General features: G+C 38.6%; 1 long non-coding RNA gene across 4 annotated transcripts in view; it reads left to right on the top strand.

Moving 5' to 3' along the window:
- The window catches only part of LOC148370437 (uncharacterized), a 75,541-nt gene that overhangs the window by 13,309 nt on the left and 44,000 nt on the right, over positions 1 to 18,232 (top strand). For 2 of the 4 annotated variants that reach the window (XR_015850136.1, XR_015850135.1), the window contains exons 2-3: positions 12,128 to 12,205; positions 12,281 to 12,309. This is a non-coding gene — a long non-coding RNA (uncharacterized LOC148370437). Of the gene's footprint in view, positions 1 to 12,127; positions 18,160 to 18,232 lie in introns of all 4 variants that reach the window. The other 2 variants (XR_015850138.1, XR_015850137.1) reach the window with 2 other exon arrangements.

Below are 18,232 nucleotides of genomic sequence, written 5' to 3'. Positions count from 1 at the left end.
GCCTTTCTTCCCCCCTATTGAGACTTTATGGCTCAAAACAAATTAAAAAAAACAACAAATTCATTTATAGATTTGTATATTTTCTTAAGTTGTCTTTATATTTATTATAAGTGAAAATCAAAATCCCCACTATAAGTTTCCCTATCCATTTTGAGCATTTTATCCCAGAATTCCAACTCGAAGATAAACAATTTATTTTTTAAATTGTTAGTTCTAAATTTCAAATTTTGCTTTTTCACTAAATCTAGTCACTGAATCAGTTTAACCATTATCTGTCAGAATAGTTTACCCTGATTTGAGTGATTGATTTTTTTCTTTTTTGTGGATTGATCATATTCGAAGAAAAATTTGTATGCACTTTTTATTTGCATTTTCTTTTGATTTTCAATGTGTTATCTTGCTGCTGGCCATTCCCCTCGAGGTAGATGACCAAGATAGATTGTTAAATTATCAATTTAACCCAAGAAAAGACGTTTTTATTGTTATGATTCACTCTTTGTTTTTCCTTTTGTAAAAATCATAACCTATGTATTATCTTTTCAGTAAGTACATTTGTTCAAAATAACAGTATTTTGCAAAGAAAGCAGGTAATTCACGCTCAAAGTGAATGATTTTGCCAAAAATGAAAAATACCATCCAAAAATGTTCTCAATGTGGGCGATTTTCTACTGGTAAACGGTTATTTTAATTGATTTTTGTTCATCAATTTGACAAACATTGTAAATTATGTTATATTACAACATTTCTTCTGTGTAATATTTTTCTATCCGTCCAAATTTCGTAATTTGAATCTCAAAAAACAGTTATATGGAGAGCTTATTCAGAAGACAATTTTTCATCAATTGCGGAAAAAACTAGGTTTTAACTTATATTTTACGGAATGTCTCAACTTCCCCCCTGAGTTAAAACCTAAGTTCACAATCTATGAATAGGAGTGAAATCAGACACATTTATAAATTTGCAAGATGAATTTATCAATCTTCCTCAAATACATTTACACTTTGTATTAACAAGACTCTATATAACTTCAAGCAGACGTATTCTTGAATGTTGTTGTCTTTCAGTCTTTTGATTTGCTTATTCCACATTTCATTCACCATTTGAATGTTGCTTTTGGCCCATCAAAAATAGTTTTTCAAAAATGTGTCCATGTCAAACACAAAATGACTTTATTGACTTTTTTGTCAATTTCACTGGTAACGACTGCAGGAATCTCCTGTTAGCTGTCTGAAAAGCAGCTGGGATGTGCCCCATCACTCCCTTGATGTCGTTGTTGATGAGCGTAGCTGGGATGTGCTCCATCTCACTCCCTTGGCCTCGCTGTTGATAAGCGGCGCAGATAATGGATGACTGATGTCTTTGGCTCTTTCAGCAAATGATTTTTGTCCATGATTTCTTTTTGACAGGGTGGTATGTCCTTTGAAGAGTCCACGGACTTTTAAAAAGAAAGGAAAGAGTCTTTTTATGGAATTCACTGTCACTTAAGAGTCTCGTTAATTCCACTGTGCTTACGTACTGGGATTTTTTTAGTAAATTGGCCGGATTATTCAATGTCTTAAATTTTTCTCTAAATTTAAGTACTAGTAGACATTATCTTTGTTTAATCCATTTCTATCCATTTATTTCCCATGCAATTATTTTTAAATTAGCATGATATGTCTCGAAATCAACTAGTCCTTTACTTTTATTTCCTATGACCCTTTTCAAGATTGATCAGTTTCTCATTGTCTTCTAAAAATGCTCTTCCATAGAAACCGTTTCCTTTTAACTTAACCAAACCATAAGTCAGTATTTGTTATACATTTGTTTACCACTTGTCAATCGTAACACTCATTCTAAAAAAATTCAGTGTGTAATCAATTGTCCTCCCAATTTCCTTTGGGCTAAATTTGTCAAAATTCCAAACCCTCACACTAAACATCAAAAATCTCAAAAGATCAACAAAAATTTCTCAAAAAATGCCAAATCGAACTTAATGTCATAACTTCTCTAATTGTATTTTCTTCTCTCTGTAACCATAATCAATCTTTTATTGATTCAATATAGAACAATACATACTCGTCACTTATGAATTATGTTGTTGAGTGTATCTATTTTGTTTATTCATTATCTTTTATTCTGCGCAACAATCTTTGTTTCTACGCACTAGTCTTCGTTCTAAGCATCCTTTCGAGATCCCTTGTGATTAAAGCTAAACAAATTAACGATCTGGTCCAACTATTACTACTTGTTTCTCTTTTTCCTGTTTAAAAGAAAAAAATAGATTCAGTGACTGAAATAGCTTCAGCTACGTTATGATTTCTAGTCTCGAATTCTTCTTTTCTGTGTTAATTTGTCGTCATTTTCAAACTTCCTTCAAAATTTTGATTATTTGAAATGGTTCCTGCATTATTTTATTGAGAGTAATCTACTATTGAATAGGAGAACAACTAAGGAAATAACCTTTACATATTACGCCTCTTTTGAATTTGTCCATTTACGAACGAGAAGATGAACACTAAAATTATGGACGGTTTTCCAGTCATCTTCATTGCTTTTTTCGTCCCTGCTTTATCAGGAGCAAAACTACATGTCTTAGTTATTACCCTTTTGCTATTCGCATATTCAACAAGAAATGATTAGTTCGGTTTCCCTTTAAGTTGTCATTATCATTTAGTTACTCTTTAACAAAGATTTAACGCATTACAAGCCTTATCATTATTTTGGTTTTGCTATACGAGTTTTTATTTTCCTGCACGCCGATCTTAGCTAACGAGATCTCGTCGCTTCGAGATTACGTCATTGTTGTGGGTAATTCTTGTCGAGTGACGGTCAGTCTTTTTATTAGACAAACGGCTTTTTTCCTTATTCAATTCATCAAAGAGAGCTTGCTTTTACGGCTCATTTACTTTGATGATTGACATCACGAATTATGTTGTACTAAGATGTTAAAGAAAGAAGTACAGAAAGTAGAAACATGGAAAAAGACAAGCCTGTTATCCGCAATTACCATCAACAAATGCAGAAAATAAATTAATAATTCGATGATCAAAACTGAATGAATACGCAGATATGTACTATATTTGTCACCGATTCATAACTTTGCCAAGATCTATAAATCTTTTAGCAAGCTAGTACAGGGAATTCAAAATCCCTATCATATTATCATTATTGATAGTTCAGTCTTAAAATTGTTTCATATATATATATATTATATATATATGTGTGTAGCACGGTGGCGCATTGGCCAGCACGTGTACTGCATTACTAAGGACCTGGGAACAGGTGTGTGTTCCAAGCCAGCCACTGGGCTCTTGTGCGGAGCTTACATGTTCTCATTGTTTCCGTTAGTTTCCTCCGGCTATCCGGTTACTTACCTCTTTCAACAACATGCATTTCTAGTGGACTGGCTGGTCCAAATTGTCCCTACGTGTGAATGAGCTAGTGAATTGTCTATCTTTGTGTGCCCTGCAATTGGCTTGCAACCAGTTCAGGGTGTCCTCCAATCGCTGCTCGATGATCGCTGTGATGGACTCCAGCATTCATGCACCCCATTGAAGACAAGCAGTATAGCTGATAAGATGAGATCTATACCAGCTCAGTAGCCTAGATGGTAAGGCGCCCGCTTTGAGACTGGGAGGTCGGTGGTTCACGCCCCGGCCGAGTCATTCCTAAGACTTAAAAAGTGGTCGGCGGCGCCCTCTGTTGGCTGCGGCTGCATCGGCTCGCTACAACGGGTCAGGTGCAATCGACAATTCGTTCTGTGTACATTGTTACACAGAATGACAATACAAGGAAATTATTATTATTATTATTATTATTATTACTTATCATAGTTATGGTTCATACCGGCCGAATATGAACTCAAAACTTTTCTGCATCTCACCTGTAACGCCCTTATTGTTGATATATTCCTTTAATATCATAAAAATTGGGTTTTCACTTACCATTGTTCAGCACATATAATATCTTCATCATGTTATTAGTGCTACCTTTCGCTGATCCTATTTTCTCCTCATCGGGTTGTTGAGTCCAAATGACACAAGAACCAAAATTCTAGAACTCAAAACATCGTTAGTGCAACACTTTTGCTGTAAAATCAAACTTTACTTTAGTTCCTTTGTAGTGTTTTCACGGTAGTTCCCTAACAATATTTCTGTAACCCATTTTGTAACTATGTCAGTAAATGTATATTCTATTCTATCATAAATGGTTTGCATTTATATAGTGTTTTTCAAAACCATGAGTAACTCCAAAAACCTCACATAATGTGTTGTTTTTCACTTTTCTTCGCAAGTTTTCCATACCCAAATTCCAGCAAATTGTTTTATTTAAGTATCTTTTCCCTTTTAACACTCATTTTTAGCTTACCAGTTTAAATGTAAAAATGACGTGTATTGATCTACGAGTCATTTTAACATTTTTATTCCACTCAATGAATTTTCTGTCCATATTCATTGAAAATAAAGTATTCATTCACTCTTTTTTGGTAATTTTGTATAAAAATCCTTTTATCTCAAAATCCATTCCAATTTGCTCAATTTGATACTTCCCCTGTCTTTACAGTCCTTAATTTTCTAATTTTGAACTGAAAACCGGAATATTCTATCATTATTTTTATTATTGTATCTTTAGTAAGTGTTATTCTGGCATTAACTTCATTTAACGCATCTAAAATAACTCAAACATAAGTTTTCTAAACTTACCACTCCTAAATTTATCGTTTTCCAATTGAAAAAACAAAAAAAATTTGGACCGAAAAAAATATTTATTGGAACCCCTTAGGCACGCAGGCGTTATGTTGTACACCCTTAGCGTCAAACGCCGATTTCCCAAAAAACGAACGTTTTCGATTCCTAACGCGATGTGCTCTCGGTTCCACCCAAAAACAACATTTTTAAACGGTCTTACTGTTAAAAACAAAATGTTTCTGTCGTTGCAATGTGCACTTAAATTCGCTTCCTTTTTTTCTCTTTTTTTTTTTAAAAAATGCACGCGCTCTCTCGTTTGCGGCAATTTTCCCTCGTATTTTTCTATTTTTTTCTTTTCAGTTACGTGGGACGATTAAAGCCAGCGCAAGACAAACATAAGACAAGAAAAATAAGAATACAGGAAAGTATACAAACATTTAAAACATTGAACAAACATAAAACATTTGACAAGACAAAGGCCCACCAAAATTGGCTTTGTTTAGATAGTTTTAGACGGTGCACCGTGAAGCCATGTAGTCTACTTAGGGTATTTTGTTATCTTTTCATTTTAAAACGATTTTAAATCGGGGACTCTACCGACTGTAGAGATTTAATATATTCACAATAGCGAACCACTTTAAGCCCTCTTCCTCTCTATGATATACGTGGCAAATTCCAATATCATAAGACTGCCGTCTAACTTTCCGTTAACAGCAACTGAAACGAGGCCATTCCTCTAGTTTCAGGGCTACCGACACCGTTAGCGATGAGGCGAATCCTCGAATCCAGTAATCGGCTCGTCAATATATGAATCACACATACACACATATAAATATATGTATCATATATATATATGGACATACACAATCATATTTGACTCGGTGAGGCACAACCCTCGAACCAATTTAATAATTCGCTAATGAATCCCCAATTATCAACTTCTTCTTTCATTTTATGGCTTTTCTTAAAATTATTCCAAATTTGTATTTAAATACACGCATTTTACCCCTGCAAGTACACCACTCCGGTTCGTTGAAGCCCGTTCCTACTCGATTCCAAAGGATTTTTGATGCTAACCTCGGTATGCTAACCATCTGGTCCTTTGTTTGTTACATCCCAATCCATCCGAATCGAACAAAAAAACGCGGAACAACCGGGTAATCGGCACCATTTGTCAAAGTCAATCATTATTATGACTATTTCGTGGCCATATTTGCACAGATAAAATACATGTATATGGTTTAATTCGACATTATGGTGGGGGCAAAAAACTCACGCGACCTCTTGTTGAGTTTTCGGAAAAAGAGAGAGAGCAAAAGTTTATTCGTGACGTCAGAGGAATCAGTACAGAGCCGGAACGACTTCAAAATAAAATACAAGATTGATAAAAGTACAAAAGATATAATTACAGGGAGTGCAGAATTATTAGGCAAGTTGTATTTTTGAGGATTAATTTTATTATTGAACAACAACCATGTTCTTAATGAACCCAAACGTCTCATTAATATCAAAGCTGAATATTTTGGAAGTTGGAGTGGGGCTTTTTTAGTTTTAGCTATTTTAGGAGGATATCTGTGTGTGCAGGTGACTATTACTGTGCATAATTATTAGGCAACTTAACAAAAAACAAATGTATACCCATTTCAATTATTTATTTTCATCAGGGAAACCAATATAACAGCTCAACATTCACAAATATACATTTCTGACATTCAAAAACAAAACAAAAACAAATCAGTGACCAATATAGCCACCTTTCTTTGCAAGGACACTCAAAAGCCTGCCATCCATGGATTCTGTCAGTGCTTTGATCTGTTCACGATCAACATTGCGTGCAGCAGCAACCACAGCCTCCCAGACACTGTTCAGAGAGGTGTACTGTTTTCCCTCCTTGTAAATCTCACATTTGATGAGGGACCACAGGTTCTCTATGGGGTTCAGATCAGGTGAACAAGGAGGCCATGTCATTAGTTTTTCTTCTTTTAGACCCTTTCTTGCCAGCCACGCCGTGGAGTACTTGGATGCGTGTGATGGAGCGTTGTCCTGCATGAAAATCATGTTTTTCTTGAAGGATGCGGACTTCCTGTACCACTGCTTGAAGAAGGTGTCTTCCAGAAACTGGCAGTAGGACTGGGAGTTGAGCTTGAGTCCATCCTCAACCCGAAAAGGCCCCACAAGCTCATCTTTGATGATACCAGCCCATACCAGTACCCCACCTCCACCTTGCTGGCGTCTGAGGCGGACTGGAGCTCTCTGCCCTTTACCGATCCAGCCACGGGCCCATCCATCTGGCCCATCAAGACTCACTCTCATTTCATCAGTCCATAAAACCTTAGAAAAATCCGTCTTGAGATTTTTCTTGGCCCAGTCTTGACGTTTCAGCTTGTGTGTCTTGTTCAGTGGTGGTCGTTTTTCAGCCTTTCTTACCTTGGCCATGTCTCTGAGTATTGCACACCTTGTGCTTTTGGGCACTCCAGTGATGTTGCAGCTCTGAAATATGTCAAAACTGGTGGCAAGTGGCATCTTGGCAGCTGTACGCTTGACTTTTCTCAGTTCACGGGCAGTTATTTTGCGCCTTGGTTTTTCTACACGCTTCTTGCGACCCTGTTGACTATTTTGAATGTAACGCTTGATTGTTCGATGATCACGCTTCAGAAGCTTGGCAATTTTAAGAGTGCTGCATCCCTCTGCAAGATATCTCACTATTTTTGACTTTTCAGAGCCTGTCAAGTCCCTCTTCTGACCCATTTTGCCAAAGGAAAGGAAGTTGCCTAATAATTATGCACACCTGATATAGGGTGTTGATGTCATTAGACCACACCCCTTCTCATTACAGAGATGCACATCACCTGATATGCTTAATTGGTAGTAGGCTTTCGAGCCTATACAGCTTGGAGTAAGACAACATGCATAAAGAGGATGATGTGGTCAAAATACTCATTTGCCTAATAATTCTGCACTCCCTGTACACTCATTGTTGAGACGTTACTTTATGTGTGTGTTTGTATGAGAAACATTGTTTTTATATTTAGTAATATAAAAACAAGCTGATTACCTTGAGACATAAAATCAAGAGATTTACATTAAAAACCTGACAGAATAGCAAGTTTGGTTGGTTGTCTACGGCATAGAGAAAGCATGTTTTACTATTCTGTATTTGTAAATATTTTATTCTCCTGGATTTACTACACTCAGGGATATAAGAGGACCATGGTTGCACATTATTATTGAACACAACGACTTCGGTGAACTTCTCCGGCTATATATTTTATAGTATCTTGTTTCAGAGTGATATCGATGTTTCTGTGATGGGTCTTTTTTTAAATTAAACTCAATTCCAAGTGTTTATTGTCATATGCACAGTAAAGTTGCGAGCAAAAAAGAAAATATAAACAAAGGAATGGTTGGCATTTCTTGAATCCCAAGACTTTAACCTTCCGAATGATATTTGGAACGATGCATTTGAGTGACATCGTACGGACACCGCATCCGCACGTGTTCTCGACACGTATTTGCGTCTTTGCAAGCTTTGGGAATGTTAAGGGGGTAATAAGTTTGACTGAACTATCTGACTGTTTTGTCGACGTTCCCATTGTAGCGCCTTATAATCCTACGGAAGATATAGGACCAAAAACTATTTATTGGGGGTGCGCCCTATAACCCGGTGCGTCCTATAGTGCGGAAAATACGGTACATATGTAGATAGATAGATGCCGCATTGCCATCTGCTGCCCGCGCGCTGTAGTTTGCCCACCTCCGATCTAGACTGTGGGAATTCTTGATTAAAACTAATTACGTGACATCGCATTGTGCCAAGTCTTTGCCTTGCCGCCTCCCTCATTGATATTCTGCCAGGCACACAGACAAGTGCCCATTCTTGGCCCAAAAAAACTGCCAGACCTAAGGAGTGACAAAGACGCATTCTTTTGCAGTCGTCTGGTGACTGCTTTGTATTTGCGCCAAGCATTTTTAATGGCAGGAAGACTGACTGCTTTTTCCTTGACTTTACGTCCTTTGATGGGATGCTGACAGTTTTTTGGGGCGGTTGCTCAATGACAAACAGTGGAACAAATATGGTTAGCGGTATGAGGTTTATATTTATATTGTTTTTCAGTAACAACAACCAGTTATAGGGTATTTTTATGAGCACCATAACATTTAATATATATATATATATATATATATATATATATATATATATATATATATATATATGCACACTACACTCTGTGTGTGTTTAGTATAGAAAAGTAACATTGTCTGATGATTAGGACACTCATTTGCGGACTTTGGCGGGCATCTGTCAATCTTGATTAAATTGGGGTCACGCAGAAACAAGCAGCAGCTCGACAAAAAAAAAAAAAGCGTGGTAAAAACGAAACAAAACTCAATGTACTTATTAATGTTCAGAATCCCATACAAACACACTATCTGACTGATTTTGGCCAAGTGCTCCAGTGCCTTGGTCACATTGTGAAGTGGTAGAGAGGAGACAACACCAAGTTGTGCTACTATTTTAATAGAAAATCAAATAAGGAAAATAAGGCTTAGAATTTTTCCAATGAGTAGTGTCTGTTGACTGTATATAATAACTTGGTGTCAAGTGACATATTATGGAGAGGTGAAGAGGAGAAACGACCAAGATGTGCCACTCCTACATAGAAAATCTGAATATATTCTAATGAGGAATCATAAGTACTTTGACATTTTCTTACAATTGATGTTGACACTTTGCGTCAAGTGACTCATAAAGTGATGGACAGGAGACGCGACCATGTTTCGCTACTTTTCTATACATTAACCAAATATGTTGTAGTGGGGAATGTGCTTAGAATTTTTGTAACAAGTCGTGTCGGGATAATATCGCTTGGTGCTGAGTGACTTATTATGAAAAGGTAGAGAGGAGACACAACCAAGTCATGCTACTACTTCTATAGAAAATCCAAATATATGTTCAAATGAGAAACATAAATGCTTAGAATCTTTTAAAAATTAGTCTCGGCTGATTAATTAGTTTAATGTATAAAGAGGTAGCGATGAGACACGACCAAGTTGCGCTTCTACTGCTTTAGGAATCCCAAATACATTATAATAATAACATATTGCTTGAATTTTTCTAACAAACAGTTTTGGCTGATTAAATATTCCTACTTAGTGACTGATTATAAAAAGGTATAAAGGAGACAACCGAGTTGTGCGACTACTTCTGCAGAAAATCCAAATATATGTAAATGCTCAGAATCTTTTAACAAACAGTGTCGGATGATTGAATATTATAGCGTGGCTAAAAGGGACTCTTCCTTAACTGTGACGTCATATTTTGCCGTTATCGATCCGATAATTATTTTACATCTCTCTCTTTATGTTTTGAGGGTGATTGAGGAACTCCTCACGGCACATGTGCGTGATATTAATAGACGCAGCCATTTGACCCATATACACTGCCAATGTGCCATCTCAATATTGGACGGCTGTTTTCTTTCTGGCCAAACATAGCTGTTAAAAGTGCCATTGGCAGCGTTGCAGGCATGGGCAACATGCCAATCCCCCCAACCTCCCACCCCAACCTCCCGACTGTCTACTCCACAAATTAGACTAAAAGAGTCGATGGATGAGATCGATTGACCGTCTGTGAGCTATTTTGTATGCAAACTGTTTATCCGACGTTGATCTGCGATTGTGTCGTTTGAATAACACAAAATCCAGGAAAGACAAAGCCCCTAATAGAAAAACAAATGCTGCAGACCTAAAACGGCTGCTGCACACGTCATTTTTTGTGTTTACTTGTTTAGTTTCCGGTGGGCGGAATTGTAGAGCTTGTAGCTGATTCAAGGCAACTGCCATGTTTGCTAGTGTGCCAGTGTGTGATCGGCTGAAAAGATCAACTACTCTGTTTTGGGCCAAAATGGAAACGGAATCTGGCACAGACACGATTAATTCTTTTTTTTCCAATTACATAACTGGTTCTCAGGAAAGCAGTAAGTGTGTAATTTGCATGTGTACACTTCTGACTTTTAAAAAAAATGACGACATACAAAATAGGCATAATTTTATGTTTTAAGATATTTATTTATCATATTTATTTATACTTTTAAAATGTTTTTCACATTGATAAATGGATCGATTTTGACCAGAGATTTGGCACCATTTTGACTACAAGAGATATGGAAGCTAAATATTGTTGTTGTTGTTGTTTTTTTAGTGAGGGACAAACATGTACTTCAAGACAAAATTTAACTAAAAGGCTGTTCTATTTTGTCCCTCCTGAGCACCAGACGCAGTGCTTCAAGCACTGAATGTTAGCTCCGTTCATGCGCAGTTCAGGAAATGCATATCAAAAATGATTCATTTATCACAGCGGTGCCACCAGGAATATCTATACATTTATCACTTTAAGAGTTTTCAGTTCACAACAATATTGTACATTATACAAAATAATATTGCTGAAATAATTATACTAATCTATATTTTAATTCAGTTTTAATCATCACAGTTAATTGATAATACAAAGCAGTTATCACTTCAGATTTTTCAGTTCACAATATTGTACATTATACAAAATAATCTTGCTGAAATATTAGTCTATATATTCATGCAGTTTTAATCATCACAGTTAATTGGTAATACATGGCAGTTATCACTTCAGGTTTTCAGTTCATATATTCTTCGTGGTTTGCTGTCCCGCCACAGTTGTAATGCCTTCTCAAGGTCCAATTGCAGCACTGGAATTTCCATAACTAATTTGTGGTTTTCATTGTTATGGTGCCGATCGAATGTGCTCTTCCGAAAGTTCGTATTGCGAAATGATTTATGCAATCCAGTTTTTTTGTCACGCTGGGTAAACGCATCACAGAACATGTAGCCTCCATTATCATCCTCCTCATAGCGTATCCAGGAATATGATTTAGTCCATTTTGGCAGAAAAGTCCTTTTCTTGCTAGGAGTATTTTTTTGTTTATTTTCTTTCGTCGAATCGTTCGTTTCAACACACGTGCTTTCCTTGCCGGAATTATTGCCGTTGTTATCACTCTGCATTATGTTTCGACTTATTACTGACACTGATAAATGACCAATTTTGTGTTGATTTTTACCTAATACTGTTTTTTCTGAGGCATACTTAACCTTCACTCGACGACAAGCACCACAACAATGACGTAGTCTCGAAGCAACGAAATCTCGTTTGCCGAGATCGGCGTGCAGACGAAATCTCGAACCGCGAGACCAAAACAACAAAGTTTGGAGTGCGATAAATCTTTGTTAAAAAAAAAAGTAATTGGGTAATAATGTCAATTTTGTGTCAAAAAAGTTGCGTCCCGGGGACGCACGTTGATTCGACACTATGCGTACCCAGCAAAAATGATGCGTCTAGGACGCAGGGGCGCGGGCAAACGAGAACACTGTATATGAGGGGAAAAAACAGACTATAACCCATTTTCTTGCTTTGTTTTTGTTTACAGCATCTTGATAGCGCGACCTTGACGAACCTCGACGAACAAAGCACACAAAGCTGTACAAATGCTGCCCTTGGGCCTGAGGTAGTAGATTGAATAGTTGTGAGGGTTGTGTAGCCTCTTTTTGAGATAACTATACAATCTACTGTCTTTCCCAAGGCAAGCTTCCTCAGCCAACAACGGTACAGGTAAAAAAACGAAGCGTCCAATCAGAGAGCTTTCCAGCAGCCAGCGTTGTCCGATACCACTTAGATAGATAGATAGATAGATAGATAGATAGATAGATAGATAGATAGATAGATACTTTGTTCATCCCCGAAGGGAAATTCACATTTCCAGCAGCATCCCTGAGCTGAGAACAATCGAGAACAATCGAAAATAACACGGGAGCTGCTGGAGTGGCTGCCATTCGTGACGGCGCCGGAAGAAAAGATTCAATTTGAATCATGTACAAACAAACTAACAATTGAATCATGTACAAACAAACAAACAAACAAAATATTCATGTTTCAATAAGTGGAGTGTTAATTAAATGGGGGGAAAATAATTTCTGATACTGATATAACCAGGTAAAACTAATTTTAAGTTACCTGTCCAAATGAATGTTGTGCCATCTCACCTTTCCCACTCTCTCTCCTCTCACCTTTCCCACTCTCTCTCCTGCAGTTGACTTGTCCACGAGCTTCCCAATTGATGTGTATTGGGTTAATTGAAAAAAAACGAGCTTTGTCAGGGTGAGGTAGTAGGTTGTATAGTTTGGTGGGTGGGTCTACACCTTGCTCAGGTGATAACTATACAATCTATTGCCTTCCTTGATAAGTTCAAAGACAACCGACTTCAAGTTTCTTGACAACAATTTCCTTCAACTCAAAGCTTAATTGCTTGTCTGAATTGTACAAATATATTTTGGTCCACTAGTGGAAGAACTGTTTCTGTATGGGCAAACTTTTTGGGTCACATGCCACATCGGGTTTCAGTAACATAACCCTGTCTGACTTTTCTAAAAACACGGAATTCTGTCGTAATATTATGAATTTGCATTTCAAATGTAACTAAATCCTGAAATAAACATAACATACATGACAGATATCTCATCTCATTAGCTGCACCGCTTATCCGCAGTAGGGTCGCGGGGGTGCTGGAGCCCATCCCAGCAATCATCGGGCAGTGGGCAGGGGACACCCTGAACTGGTTGCCAGCCAATCGCAGGGCACACAGGGACAGACAACTTACTCGCTCATTCACACCTAGGGACAATTTGGACCGGCCAATCCACCTGAAATGCATGTCTTTGGAATGTGGGAGGAAACCGGAGTGCCCGGAGGAAACTCACGCAAGCACGGGGAGAACATACAAACTCCGCACAGGAAGTCCGGTAGCTGGATTTGAACCCACACAGGAGGTTCCTGAGACCTTAGAACTGTGCCGCACACGCGCTAACCACTGCGCCGCCATGCTGCCATGACAAATATAATAACTAATATTTATCAGTGAATTAATTTTCATTATGTGATCCAAACTAACATACCCTTGATATGAAACCCTACTTTAAACCTTAGTCTTGCTTCGAAAGCTTATCTTTACTTTGAAACCTTACTTGTAAAACTGCTTTTAAACCCCAATTTGAAACGTTTTCCTTTCTCTGGAACCCCACTTAAAATCCTAGCCTTCATTTGAAACCATTGCCTCGATTAAAAACCCTACTTTAAACCTCGGCCTTGATTTGAACCCTAACATTGCTCCTAAAACATTCTTTAAACCCCTAACCTTGCTTTGGAACCCTACTATAAAATGCTACTTTGACACCACACTGTTGATTAAAAACCCTACTTTAAACACTATCGATTATTTCAAAACCCCAAACTTGCTTGGAAACTCTAACCTTGCTTCTAAAATCTACTTTGAAACCCTTTCCTTTTTTTCCCCCTTTTTTTTTAGAAACCTAGTTTAAAACAAGTGATGTCATAATGAAGCCCCTAAAGCAGTGAAGGGAAAGGCCTCACACACACGTAGGGGCTTCAAGATGATTCATTTCTTAAACTAAGCTATCAAGGGGACAAAAAATATATAACATGCTTGATGCATGCAATTAAATAACGTGGTGTAAATCGTGCTCTGAATACAATTATATATTATTTGAGGAGTGTTTTAACATGGATTGTTCTATGTTACTATATCCATGTGATGTGCAACAAGTGTAAATGTGAAATGAGGAGGGAAATAAAGTGTCAATTGATATCTGTTTAATTAATTTGATGTCTAAAGTTTTAGGACACAAGTAAAATTAAGGAGAATCAATAGCATTTCTTTGTCGTTTTTATTTTGAACTGCATTCAAACCCGAAGAATCAAGTCCTAAACCGGCCACATACTTACCCAAATAGTAACCTTCCTCTGAATGCATAACCTTGTTTTCAACCCTGCTTTAAAACCTTAGCCTTGCTTTGGGACCAAGAGGTCACAGGTTCAATTCCTGACTTCTTGTGACTCAGCTGAGTGTGTGTTTGTGAATGTGTAAAGTGTGAAGTCCATTGTAAAGAGCTTTGGAGGTCGTGAGTGACTAATTAAAACACAATAAATGCTGTCCGTTTATCATTTAAAAGACTCAAATTGTCACGGATGACCAGAACAGAGCAGGAGACCCCAGAGCGTTCGTTACATGTCTTTTATTTGGGGAAGCGTACAGGGTTAGCGGGAGACGCGATGACTGTCGAACGTCAGCAGCAACGACGTGAAGACACTTCGGAAGACGTAGCCGATCGTAGCGTGGGACGGAAGCAGGTTGAGTTTACCGGGACTGAAGAGAAGATCGTAGCGTGGACGGAAGCAGGTCGGATCGAAGGCAGACGGGCAGAATCAAGTAAACAACAAGGCAGGTAATCGGGAGTGTCTTACGAATACAGGAGTAATCCTCAGACAAGAAGTTCTCCGCGTAACGCGTTTAAAAGGGGAGCATTGACCATTTAGGAAGCACATTCCAGCGCGCCACATGATTACCCCAGGTGACTCCACTTGGGTAATCATGGCAGAACCCCCCCCCTCAAGGAACGGCTCCAGAAGTTCCACAGGAAAAAAATAAAATAAAATAAAAATAAACCCACGACACATCACAGAGTAACACAGGGAAATCAGGAGAGTCAACTCAGGACAGGAAGAATCAGACAGGACAGGCGGATTCAGAAGAGTCCAGACTCAGGGGGGTCGGATTCAGAAGAGTCCAGACTCAGGGGGGTCGAACAGGCAGGCATGGGGGTCGAACAGGCAGGCATGGGAGTCGAACAGGCAGGCATGGGAGTCATACGGCCGGTGGTGCCTTAGCCAATTTCGCCACGTCGCAAAGGACTTGCCGAACTGCACATTCTGAATGGGAATTGCGCTGCTGATTCAGGCTATCATGGTCAGGGGGCAAATGTACGAACGCGGGGTCCATTCTGGTCGGAGGATTCTGTCACGTGGATTACCAGAACAGAGCAGGGGACCCCAGAGCGTTCGTTACAAGTCTTTTATTTGTGGAAGCGTACAGGGTTAGCGGGAGACGCGATGACTGTCGAACGTCAGCAGCAACGACGTGAAGACACTTCGGAAGACGTAGCCGATCGTAGCGTGGGACGGAAGCAGGTTGAGTTTACCGGGACTGAAGAGAAGAGCGTAGCGTGGACGGAAGCAGGTCGGATCGAAGGCAGACGGGCAGAATCAAGTAAACAACAAGGCAGGTAATCGGGAGTGTCTTACGAATACAGGAGTAATCCTCAGACAAGAAGTTCTCCGCGTAACGCGTTTAAAAGGGGAGCATTGACCAATCAGGAAGCACATTCCAGCGCGCCACATGATTACCCCAGGTGACTCCACTTGGGTAATCATGACACAAATAAGCATTTGGGACTGCAAACCAATTGATGTAATCAGATTCATTATTTAAAATGAATTACATCTCAAATTTGGGGAAAACAAAATAAAATATGTACCGAAAAATTAGAAATATTAAAGCCACAGTGTTTAATATCTGACCACTAGAAAGCACTGTCTAATGCGAAGGAAAACCAGTGGCAAATGATGACTGCGTAGCAGCTAGATGCCAGACGAACATGGCAGCAGCTACTAGGCATGGATTCTACTATGTAAGAGAAATAAAAATGTCTCCATCCATGATTTTTTTTTAGAAAAATAAAAATTAGTATGTTCAAATCCAAGGTATTATCTATAAAATTAGGGTTTTTTTGTACCACAGGAGGCACTAAATATTACAGATAGTGTCCATTTAAGCATTATCTTCAACTTCAATAGAAAATGAGAGCAATTGCCGTAAAATTGACAAAGATGAAGTTCATACCTTGACAACTGTTTCCTTTTACGCAACTTTAAGCATTTTTAAAACAACCAACAATAATCAGTCAGAGGCGATTTTTTTTCACCAGGCAAACCAGGCAGTTTCTTGGAGCCCCCACTAGGTGGTAACAGAGAGTCAAAATTTGCACTGCAGTTGCTGGGGAAGTTGAGTCTAGAATTGAAAATTGCGTTTTGAGACCTTCGTTATGGAAAGTGGAAAGATGAAAAAATAAGAAGAGGAAAGAAGAAAGCAAGATGGTGGTAAGCCAGTAGCAATATAATAATGACCAGAGATTGACAGTATTTTCCCCTACCGTTGATAATGAATGATGTAGTGCATACGGTACTAGTCTAGTTTCACTCACGCTAGCAATCGCATGACCATACTTTATTCATGTTGATTTTTAACGTCAAAAGCTATTGCTGTATTATTAAGTTGTCTACAATACATTAGTACTTTTAATTTTACAAACCCCATTGAGGGTAATACAAGATTATACAGATTGATTATCTTACAGCTGCAACTGCATTTCAAGCTGTGCATCTGTTCATAAATCGTCAACCTGTGCAGATTTTATAGCGTCAAATCATTTGTGTAAACTTTATAAGTGGTTTAGTCTACAATAAACATTGAACTGTCTTTTCAAGAATTTTTACAAAATGTGTAAATATAAAAAAATCATGTCATGGATGAAAACAATATAGCTTATCTACCATTCATAGCCTATTTCCCTTCTATATACATTTATTTTAGGATCATTGCCTAAAGAAAACGAAAACAATGATGTTCCATCTTTGCCAGCTGATGACAGTTTTCCAGCATATACCTATACAGTCGAGACCTAATGAACAGCCATCATGTAGTTCACAGTTGAGACCTTCCTCCTGCAGAATAGCAGACAGCCTCGTTCCTTCCAGTCCTAACCAGGATGCACCGGTATTACTTGCCTGAAGTTGTAAAAGCACTGTCTGCCCTTGAAGCCCAAGTAGCCCATACCTGAGTGGCCCGCATGCTGGTTATTAAAAAAAATCCATCACAAAGTCCACAGCAGCCAGTATCAGAGCTTAGCTAATGACATGGCGCTTTGTTCTGTGTACTGTTATTTGGTACAGGATACTGATAGCGTTTCTCTGGAAAGGCTAAAAAGAGAAACCACCTCTGTCCTAGAATTTTTCGAAAACTTCAGAGAAAAGGGGCTCTCGCATCCAAGATGGATGGCAGGGAAATAGCTGAGGCACTTGAAATTGAGAGGATCTTTCCAGCAAAAAGAACAAGAAAAACTACATTCACATATGAGGGCCAGGAAGAAACTCAGGCCCATTCCCATTCCTCTCAATTGGGCCTGAAAACCCTCCAGTGAGGTCCCTCCATAGGGAAGTCCCCTCGGTGAGTGGAGTGCAAAGTGAATATTGTCCCCTAAGAAATTGGACGGGACTTGCAAGGTTCCACCCCAGTCCAGTTGATGGCCGTAATAGGAATTGGCTGTAGACCTCAGTGACGTATTGGCTTACGTCACATGTAAACAACTCGAGTCTCAACCTGTGGTGTGGCAGTTGGAGAGTCCGTGCAACGTTAAAAATGCCTGCTACAGCTGTGTTATCACAGATTGCCTGGAAGGTCATCACTTTTTCCGTGTCTCCAATCAACGGAGGAGAAATGAGCGTTATTGAAGACTGCTTTGGCACTATGTAGCACTGATTCATCTTTACAAGGTACGTCCACTCATTAAAAAAAAAGACCCGTTCAAATACAGTAAGGGTTAATGTACAAAGCACGCTCACATAA

The sequence above is a fragment of the Urocampus carinirostris genome, chromosome 3 (genome assembly GCF_059441175.1).
Source record: "Urocampus carinirostris isolate Australia breed hairy pipefish chromosome 3, RoL_Ucar_1.0, whole genome shotgun sequence".
Taxonomy (NCBI): domain Eukaryota; kingdom Metazoa; phylum Chordata; class Actinopteri; order Syngnathiformes; family Syngnathidae; genus Urocampus; species Urocampus carinirostris.
This window is presented reverse-complemented; position numbering and strand designations above follow the sequence as displayed.